Source organism: Tamandua tetradactyla, chromosome 26 (genome assembly GCF_023851605.1).
Source record: "Tamandua tetradactyla isolate mTamTet1 chromosome 26, mTamTet1.pri, whole genome shotgun sequence".
NCBI lineage: Eukaryota > Metazoa > Chordata > Mammalia > Pilosa > Myrmecophagidae > Tamandua > Tamandua tetradactyla.
This window is the reverse complement of record NC_135352.1, coordinates 41,510,437-41,535,954: the sequence shown is the minus strand read 5'-3', so window position 1 is coordinate 41,535,954 and position 25,518 is coordinate 41,510,437. Positions and strand designations below refer to the sequence as shown.

Here is a 25,518-nt window from a genome sequence, read left to right as displayed (position 1 = left end):
GTCTCTACCCATTCAAGGTGGGGCTGCTTACTGGAACCCTCCAAGAGGGCACCATTTTGGAAAAAGAGCCACCAGAACCAACAGAGTCCAAATAGCCAGAGACCTTTATAGACACATGAAGAAAATGCCCCTGGGGAGGTTGTTCTAGTTTGCTAGGTTCTGGAATGCAATATACCAGAAATGGAATGGCTTTTAAAAGGGGGAATCTAATGAGTTGCTAGTTTACAGTTCTAGGGCTCAGAAAATGTCCCAATTACAACAAGTCTATAGAAATGTCCAATCAAAGGTATCCAGGGAAAGATACCTTGGTTCAAGAAGGCCGATGAAGTTCAGAGTTTCTCTCTGAAGTCAGAAGGTACATGGCAAACACAGTCATAGTTTCTCTCTTGGCTGGAAGGGCACATGGCGAGCATGACATCATCTGCTAGCTTTCTCTCCTGGCTTCCTGTTTCATGAAGCTCCCTGGGAAGCATTTTCCTTCTTCATCTCCAAAGATCGTTGGCTAGTGGGCTCTCTGCTTTTCGTGGCTACGTTGTCTTCTCTGGCTCTCTCTGAATCTCTTATCCTCCAAAATGTTTCCTCTTTTACAGGACTTCAGAAACTAATCAAGACCCACCCAAATGGGTGGAGATATGTCTCTACCTAATCCAGTTTAACAACCACGTTTGATTGAGTTACATCTCCAGGGAGATGATCTAATTATAGATTCAAACATACAGTATTGAATAGAATATTCTGCCTTTACGAAATGGGATTTTGATTAAAACAGGGCTTTTATAGGATACATACATCCTTTCAAACCAGCACAGAAGCCACTGAAGAAGCTCAGAGGGAAAGCTAGCAGATATCACCATATGCCTTTCCAGCTGAAAGAAAAAACCCAAACATCATCAGCCTTCTTGAGCTAAGGTATCTCTCCCTGGATGCCTTAGTTTGGACATTCTACAGTCTTAGAACTGTAAAGTTACAACTTAATAAATTTCCCTTTTTAAAAAACCATTCCATTTCTGATATAATACATTCCAGCAGCTTTTGCAAGCTAAAATGAGTTTAATTTAATTTAATCCAAGAAAGGTTCTAAGAAGGCAGCAAGTTGCAGTTAAATTGCATTTATTATACCTATTTTCTAAGAAAATTGTCATTAACCATATGCTAATTATAATACAATAATCACCAGAGTCTTCATGTCAAATTCAACATTATTTTCCTACTATTTAATAATTTTCTCTTGGTTATTTGGCAGCCCTTTTCTCATTAATCTACTGTATATAACAGATACTAATTATGATTGCATTAGTAGAACTGTTTTAATTTCCTCCATTAATCTAGGTTTATAAAATTATCACAAAACTCTCATTGTCACCTAACACATTTTGTTTTGCACCTGGAAATTTCTATTTCATAAGCAAATGTCAAGTGTACATAATGTGCAGGGCTTACAGAACATTTGATGAGAAACACAACTGAATGCAACTAAATATGTCCAGACATCCTTCCCTTATTCAGACAGTGGATTTAGCTCAAATTCAGCATATATACTTTTGTTTTACTTTGAAGTTAAAATTAAAACTGTCTTGGTAAAATATATTGAGTCAAGTATGTGCATGCAGTGTGTGTGTATATATGTATTTGTTTTAAACCAAGCCTAAAATATCATGGGCTCAAAATCCCTGAACCCAAATATATTCTCATATAAAAGTTAATGTATGTTTTATCTTCCTCTCATTGCATTTATAATTTTGTCACTTGCTCTTTCATATTTTGTATAAATTTACAAATGTAACTTCTTCCAAATCCTTTTGAAAATGGGCTCTCTGTGTATTCAAAGTGTGCAAAGAATATGCTATTAGGTCTTGCTTGTTTATTTACTTACTTATTTGGTGCGATTAGAAAAGACTGCAGAGTATGTGTTGAAATACCAGTCTGTGGAGTTAGAAAACCTGAGACTCAATTCCTGTCTCAGCCACAATAGTACCTGCACCCTCATCGCTTCCACAAAAGCCCATCCTTTTTAGCCTCTCTGAGCCTTAGTCAAACTGTGTGTAAAAATCATGTGGTTGAAGGGTCAAGGTGATTCAGAGACATTGTAGGCTTTACCCAAGGCCATAGAGGCAAAGGACATGGAGAAAACATAGACACAGTCTTCAGCGTTCCTTTCTGGAGACCCCTGAATCCCTCAGGCACGATTTCCTACTATCCCCTCCTTCCTCATAGAACTCCTTTTGGACTGCACACAGCTTGGACAGTCCTGCCCTCCTCCCCAGTTCCTCAGCTTATGCAGCGAGGGGCTGCAAGTCTGCTGGTAACCCTTCCTTCCCCTACATGACAATGGCCAACAAGCCAACTCAGTATGTTCTCTTGATCTCATTCCTTCTTGCTGCCTTTGTAGCCAGACTTCTCAGAACAATAACCTACTTCAATTGTCCAGCCCCTACAGTTGGGCTTTTGTCCCTAAAGTTCCCTCAAATTGTTTTTGTTCCAGCCACCACTGAGACCCAGGCTCCTCGTTGTAATGCATCCCATTTAGCCCTCTTTTTTGCCCCTAGAACTACCTGAATTATGGAGACCATGTAACTCTTGCCTCCTCCGTAACATTCTATTTCTCTTACTTCTATGATACTGCACCCTCCCTATTTCTTCCCACACTTTTCATTTCTTAATCTCAGCTTCATTCACCCTTCTTTATCTACTGAACTCTGAATTTCACGTCAGGTTTCAACCCAAGTCCTTCATTTGTTCATAAGCTTTTCTATTTAGGTGATGTCATTGCTTCTTAGACTTTTAGTTACCATTCAAATATTTCTCATATTCTATATTCAACTGTTCTCACACCTGTAAACTACAGGCTTATATAGTCAGTGATTGGCCAAGTTTGAAATTCAGTGTACTTTTATGAACCAGAACCACAAATAGATGTTCCATTTCTTCTTGCAGTCTCCATACAATCATATGTCCACTCTACCTCCAAATTTGCTCATTTCTCTCTGACCCAACTTCCCCTGTGCTAGTGCAAATCATTCTTTCAAGTATCTATAGCCAAAGTATTCTCTACTAGCAGCAAGATCAAATTTATCAAATTAAAAATCAGATCTCCAGTACTCTGTGCTTATAATTATTTATAAAGACAATCCTGATCCTTTAATTTGCCTATCAAATTCTACTTTAATTCTCACCTAACCATTCAGCTTCCTTTATTTTTTCACATATACTTGATGTTGTTACCACTTGCCATTCTTCTAAGTAAATGTGCTCTATCCCGTTCTCCTTACTCGATGGTTATTTCTTACTCATCTTTCATGTCTCAATGTAAAAGTCATTCCTTCCAGAGAGAATTTTCCTGAGTTTGTCATTTTAATTAGGTCTCCTCTGTTATTCTATTCCTTGCCATTCTGACCATAATTTCATTGTCTTTAAGCATGCTGTGTACTTATGCATGCAGTTGGCGTTTATACACGTGACACAACTTTTCTATTAGATACTGAGATGATTCTTAGCAATGTTTCTGGCTCACCACCTTTTATTATGCATGCATATATTTCAGTTTCTGACCCTTGTAAATAGAGAGAATATTACTCATTTCATTGAATAGTTATAAATGTAAATCATATAATACATTTAAGTATTAAGCTTATAGGCTATCACACTGTATAATAATGTGAAATTGCATTAATTAATGATCTTGAGCATTTAAATGACAAAGCATCCTCTATCATGTTATTCACATTTTTTAAGAATGGAGGCAATTATTTCAGAATGGTTAAAGCATGGGCTCAAGCCAGTCTGTCATTATTCAAGGCTGGTTTGCTACCCTTAGCTGTGTATTTGCACGGAAATTACTTCACAACTCTGTTTCTCAATTTTCTCACTATTAAAATTGGGAGAGCAATAGCTTAAAAGTTGTAACAAGGAAGCAATGAGTTATAAGTTAATATATTTAAAGCACTTGGTACAGTGCACAAAACACATGTCGAAAACAGTCAGTGAGCACTGGCTTCATTATACTGAAGGACTTTCTTGTCTACTTTCAGACATATGAAGAGGATTATCTTCTGAAAATGTTGCATCTGTTGTAAACTTCCATGTGAAAACTTTCTATTTACTATCTACTTTTTCACTGCATCGCTCTCCTTTTACTTTACATTAAAAAGCTTTCCCAGTTATGAAAATGACTTAGGTTTCCTTTTTCCCCACACAGCCCACTCAATTTTTTTGCTAACACTTTGTGCAGTGAGTTCTCAAAAAAATGGATTATGATTTCATTTTACTCTCTTTCAGAATGTCATTGTTTGGCTCAGCAAAATGTCTCTGGTCCTCCTTTCAGCACTTTGGAATCTCCACTATTTCATCATCTTTTTCTGTTCCAGGATCTTAATCATGTCAACTCATTTTGTAATTTCCTTTCTAGTTTGGAAATATTTGACTAAATCACAATCCGATGTTTTAAGCCTGCATTCACCTGAGGGCTTTGAACTGCCTGTTTTATGAGCCTTTGTTTATCCCCCACACAGAACTCAGATGCCATTATGTCCAAACATGGACACGTACCTCTGTCTTCCTCTCCACGCCCACATTTCGCCCTGTGCTCAAAATGGCATTTTAATCAGCATCTTCTAATGAGCTCTTAAATGGTTCTCTTATATCCATTTTTTGGTAAAGCCTAGAATGCTGGAATAACTCTCCACACCCGCAAATTCTTGGCCTTTTTCAATTTATGAAACTAGAGTTACATTTAAATCACATCCACATAATAGAAATTCATTTTTGAAAATTGACACAAACATTTTTAATATCTATTTGTAAATCGCATTTAGATAGTATATCCAATATGTGCTGAGACACAAAAGCTTATTACTAGAGTGGATAATGCAATGGGCATATAATCTGTATTGCATATGATATCTGTAGACTACATATAATGTAATTTGCTTTTAGACTGATTAAGACTACATATAGTGCAATTCGCTTTTAGGCTGAGTCTTCTTTTTATGTACTTGCCAAGAACTTATATCGTCTATTTTTTGTGCTCTGAAGATAAAAGTCACTGAATAATTATGTAAAGATAGTACTCATAATTATTACTATAGTATCAACTATTAATTGTGTATATACTTTGCCTGAAAATTTGCTATTTTACCAATTTACATCCATTTATTTTCTTGAACACACAATCTACAGTAGTTATTATTATAAACTACAGAAAAAGAAACAAAATCTAGAAGTTGTTAATTATTCAGATTTAAAAATGAATTAAACAAAAGGTTGACTTACAACTTCTTATTTTTTCTAATTTCAAAGTTTGTGGTAGACAGAACAATGGTCCACTGAAGATGTCCACATATGAATATGTTATAATTCACAAGAAAGGGGAATCACAATGGCCAAAACAGCTGAACTTTAAAATGGGGAGATTATTCCATTGGATGGGCCCAATGGAATCTCAAGGTCTTAACATGGAAAAGCAGAGCAGAGCAGAGTGCCAGGGTGATGAGATGCGAGAGAGATTGTCCCTGCCCTTGTTGACTTTGAAGACTGGGGAAGAGCGGCGAGCAGCTGAGGACATTGTCTAGAACCTGGAAAAAGCGAGGCTATTCATCTTCGGCGAGAGCTGTGACAACAGCCCAGTGCTACCCTGCCACCAGTGTAACCAGACCTAAGAACAGTACCACCAAAACCATACATTTGTACATTCGTGTTGTTTTAAAAGTCACTACATTTCTGGTAATTTACTACAGCAACAGTAAAAATGAACACAAATCTCTTAACGTATTGTTAACTTTTGATGATCAAAAGCTATTTTAAAACTGGAAGCGTATGTGCCAGCATGTATTAGGCAAGAATGAAGAATGGAGATACTAAGTTTATTGCAAACAACTTTTCCTGAATGCCACTACTGGCTTTTAAATTGAAATATAAACACATCAGGAATTGTATTTCTTCTGTATTTTCTATACACGCCTTCACAGAATGCTACAACTATTCGAATAGTTGGTCTCACTTGTGTTCTAGAATGTGTTGCCCTGTGATCTACAATAAATCTCTTGTGTTCTCAAAATATATGAAGGATTTGTTTGTATAGAAGAAAGGGAATTGAGATCGCGTGACAAACTGTTTTCAGTATTTCAATTACTCACTCTTCAATAGTCTCTTAATAATAGTCTATGGAAAAGGTTTATTTTTAAACAAGTTATTGGAAATTTTAAAAGTTGAAAGATTATGTGGTGACTCAAAGAAATGAAAACAATTACAGTAACCAGCATGTGTCAAGCAATATCTCCAAGGGTTCCATCTGTATCATTCAGAGTTATCCTAAAAGCATTCCCATGACACAATCATATTACAACACCCACTTTACAGAGGAGGGAACAGGGCATTCAATGTTTAGGTAACATGTCAGTTGTCCCACCCACGCACTATGGAAGTGGCATTTTCAGAATGGGCCCAGGCTTTCTCTATGCAAAGCTGGTGTGTATGTGCATGTGTGTGCATGAGAGAGATCTGCTTTGTTTATTTGATGGTTTGATGGTACACTGAATGAAGCTGAATGGGAGAATGACAGAGGGAGAAGGGCTGGGGACACAAATGAAACCAGAAGGAAAGACAGATGACAAAGATTGCAATGGCATAATCTAGGAAAACTTAGAGTGTACAATGATAGTGACTAAATGTACAAATTAAAAAATGCTTTTGCATGAGGAGGAACAAAGGAATGTCAGTATTGCAGGGTGGTGAAAATAGATCGCAGTTCTTATTTTAAAACTTTAACTTATATGTGAGACTATTTGATGGTTTTGATTTGTTTTTAATTATGGCTGCTTTAAAGCCTCTCATCAGGTATAATAAAAAACATCACTTTCATTTACTGAGTTGTATTATTTGTAGTTATTAAATTCCAAATTAATCCACAGCCTCATTACTTTTAAAACTATTCCTCAAATTTGAAACAACACACAAGGTTATTATGCACAGATAAAGAAAACCTAATCATCATTCGCTTGAACAATTAGAAGTTTTCTTCGTAAAACTTCTTTAGCCATGCTCCAAAATTGTAACTTTGTACAATTTTACTTCACCTGGCCATTCCCCCCAGCCTCTGTTCATATGTTTCATTTACTCAATAAAAATATAAATTTGAGCCCTTATGTTCCCATGCCTGTTGGATTCTGGGGACATGGTAAAGAAGTGGAATATTATCACAAGACATGCAATGCATTAACTTATTATTTATCAATGAGAACCCAAACAATAAATTTTAGACACAGATTAGGGCAGGGCATTTTGGGAGTAATGTCCAATGTATTAATCAGATCTCTTGTGAAGTAAACGGTCTCAATTTAATCATCACCTTTATTGGACATATACCCTTAAAAAAGAAAGAAGGTAGTAGATCTGGTCTAATCTACTTGTAAATATGTTAGGAAAGATCATCTAGCAAAAATGCCAAATGCATTTCCAGAATGTTCCTAAGATCCTGAATTGCCTATTTAAAAAACAAAAACAAAAACAAAAGCAAATAAAACAAACAAAACTGAAATATATGGATTTTGAGGCATAGCTTCCTGGAAAATGTCCTGTAATCTATGTAATAATTTGAGGATTTGATATGGGGATAAGAAAGACCTTAGAGTATTGAGGAGATTCAGGACCTCCAGCTTTGCCAAGGCTTTGATATCATTAGTAAAGCTTGATCTTGGGAAACAGCTCTAGTATTTGTGAGTCTGATTTGACAATCTGATTCCTTATATGTATATTATCAAGGAAAGCAGAGGAAAAACTTCACAACAGTATTAAAAATGAATCAAATATCCCATTCAATGAAAAAATGAAAGATAACAAAGGACATTCATTTATAAAAAGAAATGGCATAGCTTTTGGAATAAACAGAAGCTGAAAATACTACTAATCATTATCACCTAAAACGGAATCCAAATGTACAAATATTGGAAAGTAAACTTTAGAAGATAATAGCAGTCTATTAAATTTATCTTATTTCACATTAAGAATTTATATTTAAAATTTATATTTTAAATAGAATTTTATATTTTCCCAGTTAGAAAAAAGACATTATTTTAGTATAGTGTGAACTCAGAGTATCCATAAATCAAACGATATACGTTGAAAAACTTTAAATGGTTACGCATTTCCTGATAAATAGCTCTTTGGAAGATGATTTAAAATGTATCTAGGAAATAAATTAAAAGGTAATTTGAAGCTATATATCCTCTTGAAATACATTCAAATGGATTAATTGCAGCGTGTTAAACATATGGTTTGTATCCCACATCATGCTACATTAAATAGTAACAGTTTTCTTTATGTTTCTTGCTTTGTTTTAAAATAATGTTTGATTTCTTGTATAACACTCCAAAACTGTCTTACAAATAAAGGCTAGAGGAAGAACAGATTGCTTTAACAGCAGCAAATATTGTACATCAGATATGTATAGATCGCTTCTCTGGAGCAAATTTGACCTCATAATCACAATAAATCAAAGCTCCCATGTAGTTCTAAATTATCAGGGCCCAAATAAGTGCGATGGCTGGCATCAGCAGAAGGGGAGGACAGCCTGCTTTCCCAGTTGAGTTCATAGCAGTGAAGAAGGGAGGGCAGCGTATACTTCATCATTACGTAGTGGATGGAATAGAGCCTCTTATGTCCCAGGATTTCTTAACCTCTCGTTTCTTCTCTTGGTATGGGGTTCTGACTTGGACCCTTCCATGTGGCAGGTATTTACAGGTCCTCAGCTCCATCTCGTGGAATGAGGATACTAATTTCAGAGGCATATAATGGGGCTGGTGGTTTTATCAGCCAAAGGTGGGCATCTGGTGGAGGGAGGGGTCTCTTTTAGAGACACCACGGTAAAGTAATGGGCTGTTTGAGGGTTTTTCTCCCTTGCTAGCATCAGGTGATATGGCAACTTTGAACAGTTGCTGCCTCTGGTTAGAAATGTGCAAAGACACCATCTCAAGAGGGATTCGGATATTTAGCTCTTCAGTGAGGCCATCTCAGACAAAGCATGGTGACGTCAAGTTCTCTATTTCTTCATAGTTTATCCTATATCAAGAATTTGGGTGAAACAGAAGATAAGAACAATTTGCATGTTATCTTAGATAGAGACCAAAGATATAAAGTGGGATTTATTTTGATGAATACATGTATTTCCTAAAGTCTGGAAATTATATTAAAGCCTACACGGGTATATCATCTTATTGCACATGCTATATTGTTTCTCCTTTATGCCATGATGAATACAAGGTACTTTCATCTAATTGAGTCATTGACTTTTATTTTTCATCCTCAACTTTTGAGTTAACCACCTTCGTTGATGGAAACCCTCTGAGTACATCAACCCTCTCATAAAGATCATTTAATGTAAGTGAGCCCTAAGATTTTCCAAACATAAGATGCATTCTTCCCTGAACACGTGAAACCTCATCATCTCAAGGAAGCCTGTTTCCTCGGGAAGAAGAGGAGGGCAAGGGGCCGCAACCTGAGTGTGCTTTCATGCTGCCTGACTGCCAGCACCCGAAGATACCAGTGGAATCTCAGAGGATTATTTCAAAGACTGGAAGGAAACCCTGAATAAATAGCATTGCATATTGATGTTTTAACTTTTATACTCAATTTATTTTAAAACATTAAAAAAGTTTTAATTAAAAGAAATATTCTATTGTTTTCCTGTTTGTTTGATTTTGCTCTCATGTAAGTGCTTAGTTAATCTATAAAGAGAAGGCAGGTATTAAGGATTGAGCAGAAACTACCTCCTAAGACATAGGCACAGGCATTATCTAGAGGTATCTCTTCTGCTTGTGACTTTGAGAAATTTGATGTTTATTTTTCAGGCTAATCTACACCAATTTTAGTTATTAATACTCATGGGCATTAGTTCCAAGCTGCATGTGTGTGAAACACTGCTTTGAACATTTTCTGTTTACAGATACCAGTCCTCCTACTCTTCATTGGCAGGTTTCTATCAGTTAGTTACAGTTTGTAAAGTGAAGCTCAGTCACAAAGAACTAGAATTCTTGCTATGCTACAAACTTTTTAGGAATGAATAGCATAAATCAGATCAGTAACAAAAGTAAGAGAATTTGTAATAATGCAATACACACTTATAATTTGAAATACTTACAATACATGGACACGTAAGCAAAAAATTGGGAGTGACACTGTTCAACCCTCTTTACTGTGAAACAGCTGCCTAGCATACCAGGTGTGACCTGCGATGACAAGAAACAAAACTATTTCAAACCTCATCCAAGGACTTTCCTGCACAGCTGCTAGATGCATGCACCTTATTTGGAAAATATTAATTTATTATATAATGGAATTGCCTCATTAAAACATTACATATATATATATCTATATATATAATAGATATACACACACACATATATAGAAAGGTATATATCACACATGTAAATATAATATACAATACTTTCTCAGATTGTCCTTTGTAATAATAAATGTTCAAAAAGGAAAGGAATAAATTAGAAAAAATAGTACTAATTTAAAAGAAAACTTTCCTGAGAGTATTTATTTTTTAATTTAAAGGGAAAAAATCAAGGATCAGATGAAATTATTAAACAATATAGAAAAAACTATAGATTGCACTATAAAACTCTGAACTGATTCTATAAAGAGATCCTTTAAATTAGCGAGAACATATTATTTTATAAGGTTATTTCCTAAAGATGATCAGATGGGTATTCGTTTTATATCTGACCACGGGATCACATTTTTTTTTGCTTTTTTGTTTTGTTGGGATCACATTTTTTAAGAGAGTAAAATGTACTGGATTTGAGAGAAAGGTGTTATGATCCAATAACCAGATATGATCTCAAATTATGTGAGAGGGTAAAAGAAACATGTATTGGAACATACAAAAATTAGATAAAACATCAGCCATAAAACCTCTCTGTAGAAGCCCTTTAAGAAAAATTTCTGGCAGAACAAAACACGAAAGACAGCAGAATGGAAACACTCAAAGTAAAAAGTTAAAAATAACTGGAAACAGAATTAGAATTCAGAATATTAATAACAAATTTAAAAGTTGAAGGCATAATTTAGAGGAAGACAGACAGGGATGAATGAGTAAAACTGAAACATCTCCACGCTCTCTCATCTCTGATAGAAGCATGTGTGGGAAAGGCTGTGTGAATGGAACATATAAAGAGAACTACTAGCAAAAGGGGTAAGTAGCAGAATATCTAAATTACCAAAGGTGAAAATTTTAATATAAGATAAATAACTTAAGGCACTCTCAGAAACAATAAAAACCATAAACATCAGTCAAATATATAAATATAATATAGATCAGTCATAAACCAGGCATAATTGTTATGTCGCATGACATTGGTTAAATTCCTTTATTGAAAGACATTTGCTTTCAGATTGGGTTCTAACCCAATGGGGGAAAAAATAGAAACTAATGGGAGGAGAAGAATTTAAGCTATAAATGAAAGGGAAAATTAAAGCAGTTTTGACAATATTGACATAGATAAATCCCAGTGACTTAACTCAAAAGAAGATACTTATTTTTTGCTTTTGGGAAGTGTAAAGGTCTATTCCTGCTGCAAGAGGATGAGTCAGGGATCCTTACTTCATGAGTGTACTCTTTTCTAAACTTAGTTTCCATTTCATAGTTCAAGTTTGCAGATGGAGCAAAAGCATGGAAAATTTTCATGGATATTTTCATTTGATCCTAGACTGGCAGAAAATAAGTGATATGCATATTGCTTATTTCCATATTATATTGAGAAGAACTTGGTCCTTTGCTCATAAGAAACAGCAAAGATATCCTGGAAATGTGGTCTGCATGCCCAGAAAGAAGAAACTGGCTTGATTTCACCAAGCCGTCTGTTAGAAGGGGCTTCTGACTATATTTAGATCTGTTGAATGGTGCTTTCTGTTCTCTTCAGTCTCCTTCATACTCCAGCCATTTCAGCAATTATCATATGGAGAACATTCTGTTTTATGAGACCATTTTGACAAAGAGCACAGTGTTTCTATGCTGTCACATATTCTGAAAAAGAAAATAATTTTTAACCAAGAAAAACCCTAAAATGGAAAACCCTAAAATGAAAAACCCTAAAATTTATATTTCTTATATAAAACAATGGCTTTAGAATTCAATACTACTCATACCAATATGTAAATTTCCTCACATTTGATTTCATGAATTGTTTAAAACCAAATGGAAAATTGATCAAACTGGCATTTTAAAGAGATTACTTAACTACAAAATATATTTATTTTTTCCTAGTGTGTATGAGGAAGGAATGAAAGTATCACCCACTGAACAAGGAGATGAAAAGTTATAATTTAAAATATTCTACATTAATAATAAAGCAATCACACACATAGCATAGGAATGGGTGATAATATTGTTAAATGATTCATTATACTTAGAGAAACATAGAAATCTTTTTAGTAACAAAAAAACAAATTTTCAAAAATCAAATTCCTTGTCACTGAAAGAAAAAAAACAATTTAAATTATAATACATACATTCAAACAAATTATCAAACCACCACCAGTTCTCTCACAAAATCAAATATTGAATTCTGATAAAAGATTCTCAATTCCTAAAATAGAAAATAACCTTTTAAATAAGGCAAGTCAAGATTCATTCCCCAGAAATAGCTTTAAGAAAAATTTTCATTGGAAACTGACTTTAGCTGCATTGAATTTCAATTAATTCAAACATGCCAAATATTATCTCATAACTCAAAATGCTTAATTCAAAATCTAAATGTTCTACCTAGAAGAAAAGAAATACTAAATATACAAGTGTAAAGCTAAACAACAACATTGAAGGACTTTAACTTTTTACTCACCATGATCTTTCTGTATATTTTCAGCTAAACTATTAAATCTGATTCTCTGTAGCTGTAGGCTTTGTCTTAAGTTCTTACCTGCTAAACATAATTCTGAGAGAGGAGTCAGAGACAGCAGAGTCTTAACGTATTCAGAAAATATATGCACCATGGTGTTTTGAAACTGTAGGCACCCCAGAAAAACATGTTCTCAAGATTAATTCATTCTTCTGGGTGTGAATCCGTTGCAAGTAGGACCTTTCCGCAAGGTAGCAATCAGGGTGGGTCTCAGCCCTACTACTGGAGTCCTTTTTAAGTAGAATGAAATTCAAACAGAAAGAGAGACTCCAAGGAACTGGCCAGAAGCCAACGTCAGCAGAACCAAGAAGAAAAGGAGCGGCCAGGAGATACAGCATGTGCCTTCCCTGTGACAGACCAAAGGACCGAGCCTGGCGGGCCAACTCACGACGTCCGCCTCTGTGCAGAAAGCGTCGCCCAGCTCATGCCTTGATTTAGACTTTCTTTTAGCCTCAAAACTGTAAGTTAATAAATTCCCATCGTTTAAGTCAATCCATGTCATACTATGTCCCTAAGCAGCTAGGAAACTAAAACAGCACGTATATCCCAAATATTCAGAACTGAGATGGCGGGGGGGTTATATCCCTTCATCTGCGGCTGGTAGCACGGATGCATCTGTTTGTAAAGCTATACACACATGTGCACTTTTCTCTACGGATAGTTTAATTTATTAAAAATAAATAAATACTTGAGATTCTGGAAAGATGACAAAGCCAACAGCAGTATGGGTTTATTGTCTTTCCAGAAAAACTGACAGAGCTAGGAGATAGCAAAATCAAAAATCCAAATAATAACAGTTACAACCGAAGGAAATGAAAACCTATTCCCACCAAGGGGAAGACGGTGTGGGAGGACGCGAAAGGAAGCCGGGCGGCAGAGTCTGACAAAAGACCAGCAGAACCAATGCAGGGTCACTGGAACCCACGCGGGCCGCTGCGAGAAAAGAGGGCAGCATTAGGAGGGTTTCCCCGTCCGCAGGAGCAGGTGAGGAGAAGGAACGCGCAGCCACGGGTGCGGAGGATGGAGCACCAGAGCAGGGGAGCGAGCAAAGCTGACCTGGGACCTGGGATGTGGCTTCACTCTCCAAGCTCCTGTGAGTAAAATCAAAACTGAAGACAGGACAGACAGGGAAGAACAAAAGATCATGCCTGGGCCAAGGCTGGGAAAGAGAACCAGCAAATCACAGCCAGCGAGCCACCCTGGCCGTTTGCTGCTCTATGAAAACATCCCTGTGCTGCTTTCACAAGCACAAAATAAGAAACAGAATCTGCGGGACGACAGAAAGGCTTTGCTGGGCTGTGCTCCCTTACAGAAATCAGGAAGACTAATTTCACCTCCTAATGGGGAGAGTACAATGTGCAAACCCCATGCAAAGTTGTTATCAGAATAAAGAGAAGAAAGAACAGAATGATATCCCAAAAGGGAAGGAAAGCATGCCAGAAAAATATGCCCACACAACAGTGCAAAACTATGACCTACTCTTAAGTAATAAGCTGAAAGACATGAATAAAATAGTATAATACATGAAAGATCAACATAAATCAGAATTTAAAAACTCAGAACTAAGGTCTACAGAATTCAATAAAAATGAGAAATTACAGAAAATTTTTTCAGATATGCGTAAGAACGATAACAGCAAAAGTGAAATAATGTTTTAAGACAAACAGGGCAAACATAGGGAAATTTAAAATAGCTATGGAAAATGAAGTAAGAGATTAGAAGGATTTAAAACAAATAGGCAAGATATTGAGAATAGGAAAGAAGATTAAGCAAAAAGAAAGAGGAGTCTTTAAAGAAGAAAACAAAAAAAGTATATATAGTAAAAGTGAAATAAAAAAGAGTAAAATCCTAATATATCTATATAAAATATAGATACAAATACTATAATATATATATATGAGAGAACACAGTGTAACAGGGAATACTGACTCCGAATGAGCAATAGCAAGATGTGATCTAAGATGTATGTATTTGTTTGGAGGGGGGGCACCTAGAAGCATCTAATTTGTGACTTGGAAAGAAAATCAGATTGTCATGAGACTTCATGACAACAACACTTTATGCCAGAAGAAAATGCAGCAGTGCATGTAATACACTCAAGATAAAAATTTGAGCTAAAGATTTCATATTCAGTGAAACCCACATAAAAGAAAAAGGTCAGAAAAATTTGTTTTCAAATCCAAGAACTCAAAGAATCCTGCTCGCAAGAGCCTTCTTAGGGTGGCCTTATAGAGAAGCAGTTTCCAACAGAGACGTTCCCGGGAAGACTGGTGATGAGCGTTATATGTACGGTTACGTATAACCACAACTAATGGGAACTGAGACGGGTAGCGTATAGGATTTGGAGTCATTATTCTTTGACGATGTAGGTATAATATGGCAAGTGAAAAATGGGGTAGAGAAAGGGGAAAGTACACTTACAAATATTTTGAAAAACTTTTAATATCCAAATTGGTGATAGTATTAGCACTGGTATGCTGAGTAAATGTGGTATATGCTGACATAAGGGATTACAGGATATTCCAGTTCTCGCATCCCCTTTGTTCTTTCTTCTCAGGTGCACAGTCCAGGAATCGAACCCAGGTCTCATGCATGGAGAGCCAGCGTTCCACCACTGAACCATCTGTGCACCCATTTTTTTTCCCCCGTGTTCTTGAGAGTCAGGACACACTGCATGGAAGTGAAAATTCAAAGGGAAAAGATAAAAGGGTTAATGAAAGTTCTTTAATGTCAATTTTAAAATGGGAATATCAATATAAACATATGCATACATGTAAATACACACATATAATTATATATATTTATAGGCACGTAGATAAAATATTAAAATTTATATTTAGCTCTGTTCATTGGATAAGTCTAGAAACTATAGCCTACCCTGTAGCTATAAGCAACCCTAATACTCAGATTATGGTATTCCCAGTCATTTTGCATATGATCCATCTTAACTTTTCAAAAAGCTTTTCTTTATATTAAAGAGCTTATTTTGAGCTGGAATAGAAGATCTGGGTTTCTAGCAAAAGAAAACAAAATCTGAGAAAAATTATATCATCAAAATTCTTCCTTATAGTATGTAATCAATGCCTTCTGCTATTATTAAATTTATTGTTAAAAGAATTTAATAAAAGGTACAGAAATAATTAAGACAAATTTTAAAATCCATAAGCTTAACGAATGAGTAAGAGTCCACTGAAGACCTTAGCTCCCTCTAGAAGCAATACTGACTGTCCTTCAAAGTGTTTAAAAGCTTTTGTCATCTATACATGGCCAGGACCGGTGTGTCCCGCACGGAGAAAATGCATCCTGAAAATGGCCTTAGTCAGAAAGTTGCAATATAGTATTGGATGGTGGTAAACCATCAGTGATGAAATAACTGACAAAGAGTTAGATTTTATGGACTGTAATCTAAGCAACAGAACAAGTGCGGTGTTTGCACAGAGTAAATGATTCTCTGGGGAGGGAGAGAGATGCAGCATAGAGGACACAATGGTGAGCCAATCCCATGGTGTACAAGAGAACCTAAAGGTCACCTAATGAGACGCTTGCATTCAAAAGTAGAGGAGAATAATCCACAAGTTGGTTTATAAACTGAAAACACAATTATTAAAAGAAATATATTATTTTTATAATAAGATCTGATTGTACATTTAACTACTTATTCTTGCATAGTTAACCTCCCTGTATAAGAACAAAAACATGAATGAAAAAAAGTAGTTGTAATTTCTAAGCATTAAGAAGTCAATGAGAAATAGTATCTTACTTCTGCTCTAAGAACCCTGGGCATAGTGGCCAAATGTGGAGATTAGTAAGGCTTCTGATTAAAAAGTTGAATGGGGTGATTTTATGGCATAACAAATTCTGTCTCTTCAGTGCCATTCTGAGTATTATCCTGATGGTTTCCTGAACAGTGGTTTTAGTAGGTCATAGCAAAATCAAGTCCAGATCCAAGAAGATGCAGAAATACGGACTCCATCACTCACTACCATGCGTCCTCTGGAAAAGTCCTGGATCATGAGAATATCCTGCTTGGAATAGGGGTGAGACTTTAGGAACGTGTGTTGGGGAAAGGAAGAAGATTTTAATATTACCTTCTCTGCTCTCTGAAGACAGGGACTCCTTCATTAAAAAGGGGAAATATCTGTTAAATATGTAACCTTCACCAGCTCCAATGGGTATATAAAGTTTGGATATAAATCATTTCAACCTTCCCCTAATTCCTTCTGCTAACTAGGGGAAAAGTTATAACTAGGAAATAAAATAAAAATAAGACACACTTGAGTGTCTATTTTAGGAATCAACAAGTATAATACAGTGGGCTTCAATCTATTCTGTAATATATGGTTGCAAAAATGTCCTATGAACTTATGTATTTGACATCGAATTAAGTCTTTCCCTAAGCTGCTATAAAGAGTGGGCTAATCACCTTCTCCTCTCCAGTATCTTCTAGGGATTATAAGATCCATACAACATCCCATAAAAGGCTCCTTGGACTGTTCCCTTTACTGCACATCATTCTCAGGCTCCATGTCGGGCATAGCAGGTGCTTTAAAATATCCCGCGAAGCTTGGCCATGGTATTTTTCCCATTCTGTGTGGGCCATGTTGTCATTCTAAGCAAAGGAAACAGAAGCCAAGCTGATATTTTGGCATGGTAAGGAGAAATGCTTGGCAATAGAAAACACAAATTAATATTTAAATAAATTAGTTAAGCTTTAGTGTGTATTGTTCTAAAATAATGAGTGGGCACTTTGGCTTATATTATCTCCATAAATTCATAGAATAGAGATGACAGGCCTCCTGGCCCAGGAAATGCTAAGATTCATGGAGGTGGTTGTAGAGCTCATGTGACTCCTTTGGACTCCATGAGTCAAAGAAATAAGACTCTTCCTAGCAGGGCATTTTCATAGACTACATATGCCAGATTGCTCTTGGCTCTGTCATCACAAAAATATAAGAAACCTAATGGGATCAGTTAAATATTTTCTCCTACTCTAAGGAAGAGAAGGAACATGAGCAGAATAAGAAGGCTTATGAAATAATTTTCCATGGAAAACTGAATGTATGAAACAATTATGAAAAAGAATTGCTGATAGACATTTGTGACTATTCTAAGGGTCCACAGAAACTGAGGACACTCAGCGAGTCCTAGATTCCAACATCTCAGGACAGCTGAGACATTTATAGAGTACTCCTAATAGTTAATATTATGTATAAAACTAAATACCTCATAAGTTCCTACATTCTTTGCATTATTTCTGCAAGTCAGCCTGACCAAAATTAGAGGACTATAAGAAAGAAACTGAGATTGCCTAGCTGGTTGGTTACTCCTAAATTACCCTTTGTTCATTTAATCATTCACGCTCTCTGCATCAGACACCTTTCTAGGTTCTGAGTATAGGATACGTAAAAGATCGAAAAATTCTCTCTCCCATGAAATCTATATTCTAGAAGGGGAGACACCGTTAAAATGGATAAAAAGTTATTTCACGTGTTGTTATGTACCATGAAGAAATGCTTGTTTGTAAAATAATGTGTGCATTCACGTTAATACAGCATCACAGAAAATTGCTACAGTAAAATCACTGTATTTTTTTTAAAGAAATGCTGTGATAGTAGGTGGCATAAATAGGGGAACACTCTGAGTTACACACTAGATGATCACAGTCATCTTAGGAAATATTTCTTTCTTCTCACTTTGATTGAAGGAACTCCGTTTCACCCTACTGAGAGAACCGTTCTAGGACTGACATCCACATACTATCTTCAGCTCCGGAAAGCACCATTGTACATGTATTCTACAATAGGTGCTATAAAAAGTTTATCATAAAAACACTGAGGTTCATTAGACTTATCAATGGTAGCTATGCTATTCATAAATTAAGAGGAAAATGTAGTTTATGACTTGAGTACAGAAATATTATCACTCACACTTGACAACTGATGTTATTATGAAAACTTGATAAATCTACTAGGCCATGTGTGTAACTTTCCATTGGTAGCAATGAAAAATATACTTACTTCCTTCTATTTTTAAAGTACCTCTAGGAGCTACAAAATTTCAATTAGGCATTGATTATTAGTTATCCTTGAAATTGATTATTAGTTATTCTTCAGGAGGTATAAAACCTCCTAAAGGGAGAAAAAACTGAGTTTGATAATCAAATTTTCCAAAACTGAGCAATCTTTAGTAGCTTACTACTTGTCCTTTCTCTGCTAATCTGGCACTTCCTAAAAAACTCCCATTTGCCCAAATAAATGCAAACTTTGATATGTTTTAAATAATCCATAAAAAAGCAGACAGTTCAATGTGTATGAAATAATACAGCATATATTGTATTCAACAGCTCCTCAAATAATAAATCTTTCTCCTAGACACCTCAAAACAGTTCATAAATGATTAATTTTTAAGAACACTGAGATTAAAATGTGCTATCAGTATGGTTTTAATGAAAGAGAAAAAGAACTTCCCAGAGGGAACATAGCTGTGTCATCGAAAGCTGAAGACCGAGAATCACATGGCTCCACATGGGGCACAAACGAACAAGACACTTTCCTTGATGGTCAAATGTAAACTCATGCTGGGACCACCGGCAGAAGAAACGGAATATACTAAACTAGAAAAAGAGAAACTAGAAAGTAGGAGAAAAACCCCATTGCTATGCAGTACAGAATGGTGTCAAAAGTCTGTCAGTCCGGGCACTCTGGGTCATATGGACAAGTAGAGGTGGTGGTTATCAAGGATAAGAGAGAAATGTTGGGATCCCCAGCAAACATTTTATCTGAACCTACCAAAATATTTAGCTTATGTGAGAGAATCACCACGCCCTAAAAATACTGTCTATTATAGTCGCTACCAGTCACCACAGTAGAAAAAATACAATATAATAGACCTATTCGTGGTCAAAGTTATAGACACCAGCATCAGAATGTTCTTCTTATCATCTAAATATTCTCCTATAGATGAACAATGCTGAAATAAAGACCAATTTTTTTTTCAAACTTCATTTGGTAACCTAACAGTCTATCTAAGATAATATAAACAGCAATAGTGCACTTAGAGTTACGGCTGAATTGTGCAACCGAGAGAATACAATCCACATCAATGGTAGAACATAAGATTAACCTATATATGTGAACATTTTTAATTTGAAAAGCACTTCCAAATCTATTATTTAATAAATTCAGAAAGCAAGGTCTTCATAATCCTGATAAAAATAAAGGATATAATTCAATCTCCAGAAATCCGTTTTTGTAATGAAATAAAACAATTTTCCTGATGCAATATCCAGTACCAACTTGTTCTGTGGTTATAATGAATTGCTTTCTGCTTGGTAACAACACTTTTGTTTTGAAGATGAAGAAGAGAAAGGAAAAAGGACTTAAAGATGCTTTGGACGTTACAACACTGTATATAATAGTAGAAAGTCTATACATGCACAGCATCCATGCTCTGTAATTTATAACAATCATTGAGGAATTTCTTCAGAAAAATTTTGAATCTATTTTATCCCATCAAGAAAGAGCCTCAGTTACAAATCCACAAGAGGTATCTATGGGATTAAGATATTACAAAAAGGACTTGTCATGCATCTTTATCTTGACAAAGAGATAATTGTCTCTGACATTTGCATCATCACTGGAAATAAACATACTTATGTAGACACTGAAACAATTCAAACTCAAATGAACTCTCACATACAATTAGTTCTATAACAACAGATCAGTTTTCCTCCAACACAAGGGAAGCATTAATAAGGCATAACAATTTAATTATTTACATTTTATCAACCTTAAAATGTATGAATATCATAGTTTTTAACCTAGATACAGGGGAATCAAAATTTCAACATGTCAGATAATGTGTTTTGAGTCACATCTTAAAAATAAAAATGGGTACCTACCATTGTTTTCCAATAAGGCTGTTGTTTCATGTACATCACTGAAATAGAGATAAGAAATTACCTCAATTTTAACAAGAGTCAATTCTGGGTTTTCTATAATCCCCTTATCCCTGGACTGCCTTTGGAATTCTAATTTACCCCTTGGTCAACACTGTTGGTTTCTACAAATGTATTGGAAACCTTTATTTCATAGAGTAGACGGAGAGATGATAGAAACAGAGCTATAGCACAACCATCCAATTAAAATGCCTATGGAGAGAAGGTCCTCTGCTCTGGATGAAGTGATTTTAATTGTGCAGGGACTCCCTCTGATGAAAGCTCTTGGTACAGGACAGCCCTGCTATTAATTTTTCAGGCTTTCCTCTGAGATGTTCTCCAGACTCTCCTAGTCAAATGGATCTAATAGTAGCAACCTGAAACCTTGCTCTCCCAATGAGCCAAGTAAAAAATAAAACGTGGTCTTGAGGCAAGCATGCCTATACAATAATGACTTCTTTAGCAGTGACGTGTAACATAATGTCTTTGAGTAACTTGTCTCCACTGTCAGAACAATTTTCAAAGCAAAAAAGAGAAGAAATCATTTTTTTTATTTTTAAAGAAATAGAAACAGACTATGTTATGCCTCTAACATGGTAAAAATTGAGAGGAAAATGTGAAAAGTGTTGAATCCCTATGGGATACACTGTGTTTGAAATTCTAACAGAGATTCTAAGCCACTCATCTTTTGTGAAAGAAAATAATCCCAAATCACACAGGTAAGCTGTCAGTGCTGTCAAATATCAATGAACAATTCATCATCAATCATCAACATTTTATCTCTCAGGAAGACTCTGAAAGCTGTCCAAAATATCATTGAATGACCCCAAGGCTACCAGAAATATGTAATGAGATCTTCATGGGATCTTTTGATAATTTGCTATTAATGTTTAACGCCTTCATTGTTTCATTCTCACCAGACAATTTTTCATACTTTTGTGACTCCACTTTAATAATCTTCTTTATTATTTTGGGGCACAGAGGAAATGAAGACAGCCTTTGTACATGATTTATAAAGTGCCTATTGCCATAGCAACCATACTGTAATTTCGAAAACAGGCATCTTTATAAGCAGCTGCATAGCTGTGTTAAGAAATGACCAAAAGTGGCATTACAGTTTGTTTTACCTTGCTTGCTGTCCCTGATTGCTCTCCACTGTCAGTGGATTCCTTTGAAAGAACCGATTCCATTTTTCTGAGAAAGTCCTTCTGGAAAGCAACGGTAGTTGAACAAAATGCAACAGAGTGAAAAAGGAGAAAATCTCTAGTCTTTCTATCCAAGCGAATGCCCAACTAGTAAATATGAAGGGATGTTTGGCATAGTGAAAATAAAATGGCCAGGTTATTGATTAAATCACTTTAGGAAAAGGAATGTTACTGCTTCAGTAATTGAAGTTGGCAAGAACACTTACTTGACTATGTCAGGTCACAAATATTGAATAAGAACTGTGGCTCACATAAGGCCAAGAATGGAAATATAACAGGAGATAAGCACTCACTTGTAACTACAGAGCTCTCATAGACATGGAGCTTAGAATTTAAATTCCTTCATTAAATAACTAATTATTCTTTCTCCGCCGGCCCGCCGCGCGGCGCCCACGCCCCGCAGCAGCCGACCCGCCTGCCCTCCTTCTCCCCTCTTTTTCTCCGCCGGCCCGCCATGCGGTGCCCACGCCCCGCGGCAGCCGACCCTCTTCCCCCTCCTGCTCTGGCAGCTCTCCAACCACCACGGTGCCCTCTTCCGCCTTCACCGGCTCCTCCGCCACCGGCCTTGACAGCCTTGCCGCCCTCACCTTTCCTCCTCCAGAACAGCTACTGGGGGAGTGGAGACAATACAGAGCAGCTCCTGGAGCCACGACGGAGATCAAAGGGACAGCGTACCCCATCCTGGAACGGCTGACTGTCTGAGAGAACCAGCTCCGGTGAGATCACTGAGGGACGCGGGCTTTCCTGGGCGGGATGGCAAGCGGCCGGAGTCCCTCCCTTCCTCCTTCCCAGGCCAGCTGGCAGAATTGGGCAGGCGGTCCCCTCAGGCAGCGGCGGCTGGCGTCCCCACCACGCGAGACCCCCCGGACCAACTGAAAGATTTGGGTCAGAAATCCCCAGACTGCGGAGAACGGTGACCAGGGGGTCCCTTCCAAACACGTGACTCCCGGGTCCGCCTGGGAACAGTGCACTCTCCTGGGCTGCGACAGCTGGTGCTCTCCCGCCACGCTTGGCGCCCCGGGCCGACTAGGAAATTTGGTCGGGCACTCTCACGTGCTGCGGCGGCCAGCGACCCTCCCCGCGTTTGGACCCCCGGGCCGGCTGGCACTCTTCCAAGACACTTCGGCTGCCAAACCTCCCCTACAGCGAGAGTTTTCCAGAGTTAAAGGACCCACAGCAATTTTTACTGGTGGATCCCGTAGACAAACGTGTGCCACGAGCGCCACCTACTGGGCAGGATAAGAAAAACAGAACCCAGAGATTTCACAGAAAAATCTTACAACCTGTGGGGTCCAACACCCAGGGAAATCTGACTAAACGCCCAGACGCCAGCAGAAGATCACGGATCACGCTCAGAAAATTGAAAATATGGCCCAGTCAAAGGAACAAACCAATAGTTCAAATAAGATACAGGAGCTGAAACAACTAATGCTGAATATACAAAAAGAAATGGAAAACCTCTTCAAAAACCAAATCAATAAATTGAGGGAGGACATGAGGAAGACATGGGCTGAACATAAAGAAGAAATAGAAAAACTGAAAAAATAAATCACAGAGCTTATGGAAGTGAAGGATAAAGTAAAAAAGATGGAAAAAACAATGGATACCTACAATGATAGATTTAAAGAGACAGAAGATAGAATTAGTGATTTGGAGGATGGAACATCTGAATTCCAAAAAGAAACAGAAACTATCCGGAAAAGAATGGAAAAATTTGAACAGGGTATCAGGGAACTCAAGGACAATATGAACCGCACAAATATACGTGTTGTGGGTGTCCCAGAAGGAGAAGAGAAGGGAAAAGGAGGAGAAAAACTAATGGAAGAAATTTTCACTGAAAATTTCCCAACTCTTATGAAAGACCTAAAATTACAGATCCAAGAAGTGCAGCGCACCCCAAAGAGATTAGACCAAAATAGGCATTCTCCAAGACACTTATTAGTTAGAATGTCAGAGGTCAAAGAGAAAGAGAGGATCTTGAAAGCAGCAAGAGAGAAGCAATCCATCACATACAAGGGAAACCCAATAAGACTTTGTGTAGATTTCTCAGCAGAAACCATGGAAGCTAGAAGACAGTGGGATGATATATTTAAGTTACTAAAAGAGAAAAACTGCCAACCAAGATTCCTATATCCAGCAAAATTGTCCTACAAAAATGAGGGAGAAAATAAAACATTCTCAGACAAAAAGTCACTGAGAGAATTTGTGACCAAGAGACCAGCTCTGCAAGAAATACTAAAGGGAGCACTAGAGTCAGAACCGAAAAGACAGAAGAGAGAGGTATGGAGAAGAGTGTAGAAAGAAGGAAAGTCAGATATGATATATATAATACAAAAGACAAAATGGTAGAGGAAAATATTATCCAAACAGTAATAACTCTAAATGTTAATGGACTGAATTCCCCAATCAAAAGACATAGACTGGCAGAATGGATTAAAAAACAGGATCCTTCTATATGCTGTCTACAGGAAATGCATCTTAGACCCAAAGATAAATATAGGTTGAAAGTGAGAGGTTGGGAAAAGATATTTCATGCAAATAACAACCAGAAAAGAGCAGGAGTGGCTACACTAATATCCAACAAATTAGACTTCAAATGTAAAACAGTTAAAAGAGACAAAGAAGGACACTATATACTAATAAAAGGAACAATTAAACAAGAAGACATAACAATCATAAATATTTATGCACCGAACCAGAATGCCCCAAAATACGTGAGGAATACACTGTAAACACTGAAAAGGGAAATAGACACATATACCATAATAGTTGGAGACTTCAATTCACCACTCTCATCAATGGACAGAACATCTAGACAGAGGATCAATAAAGAAATAGAGAATCTGAACATTACTATAAATGAGCTGGACTTAACAGGCATCTATAGGACATTACATCCCACAACAGCAGGATACACCTTTTTCTCAAGTGCTCATGGATCATTCTCAAAGAAAGACCATATGCTGGGTCACAAAGCAAGTCTCAACAAATTTAAAAAGATTGAAATCATACACAACACTTTCTCGGATCATAAAGGAATGAAGTTGGAAATCAATAATAGGCAGAATGCCAGAAAATTCACAAATATGTGCAGGCTCAACAACACACTCTTAAACAACGAGTGGGTCAAAGAAGAAATTGCAAGAGAAATTAGTAAATACCTCGAGGCAAATGAAAATGAAAACACAACATATCAAAACTTATGGGATGCAGCAAAGGCAGTGCTAAGAGGGAAATTTATTGCCCTAAATGCCTATATCAGAAAAGAAGAAAAGGCAAAAATGCAGGAATTAACTGTTCACTTGGAAGAACTGGAGAAAGAACAGCAAACTAATCCCAAAGCAAGCAAAAGGAAAGAAATAACAAAGATCAGAGCAGAAATAAATGAAATTGAAAATATGAAAACAATAGAGAAAATCAATAAGGCTAGAAGTTGGTTCTATGAGAAAATCAATAAGATTGATGGGCCCTTAGCAAGATTGAC

The 25,518-nt window shown here is 36.7% G+C and overlaps 1 long non-coding RNA gene across 2 annotated transcripts; it reads right to left on the bottom strand.

The window, feature by feature from the left end:
• Positions 1-8,474: 8,474 nt before the first annotated feature.
• LOC143669918 (uncharacterized) lies at positions 8,475-14,135 on the bottom strand. 2 transcript variants are annotated; one of them, XR_013169122.1, is made up of 3 exons: positions 13,950-14,135; positions 10,130-10,217; positions 8,475-9,051 (listed from the first exon to the last, which is right to left on the bottom strand). It is a non-coding gene; the product is annotated as an uncharacterized LOC143669918 (long non-coding RNA). The 2 variants fall into 2 exon arrangements; XR_013169123.1 differs by lacking the exon at positions 13,950-14,135 and adding an exon at positions 12,915-13,305.
• Positions 14,136-25,518: the final 11,383 nt, after the last annotated feature.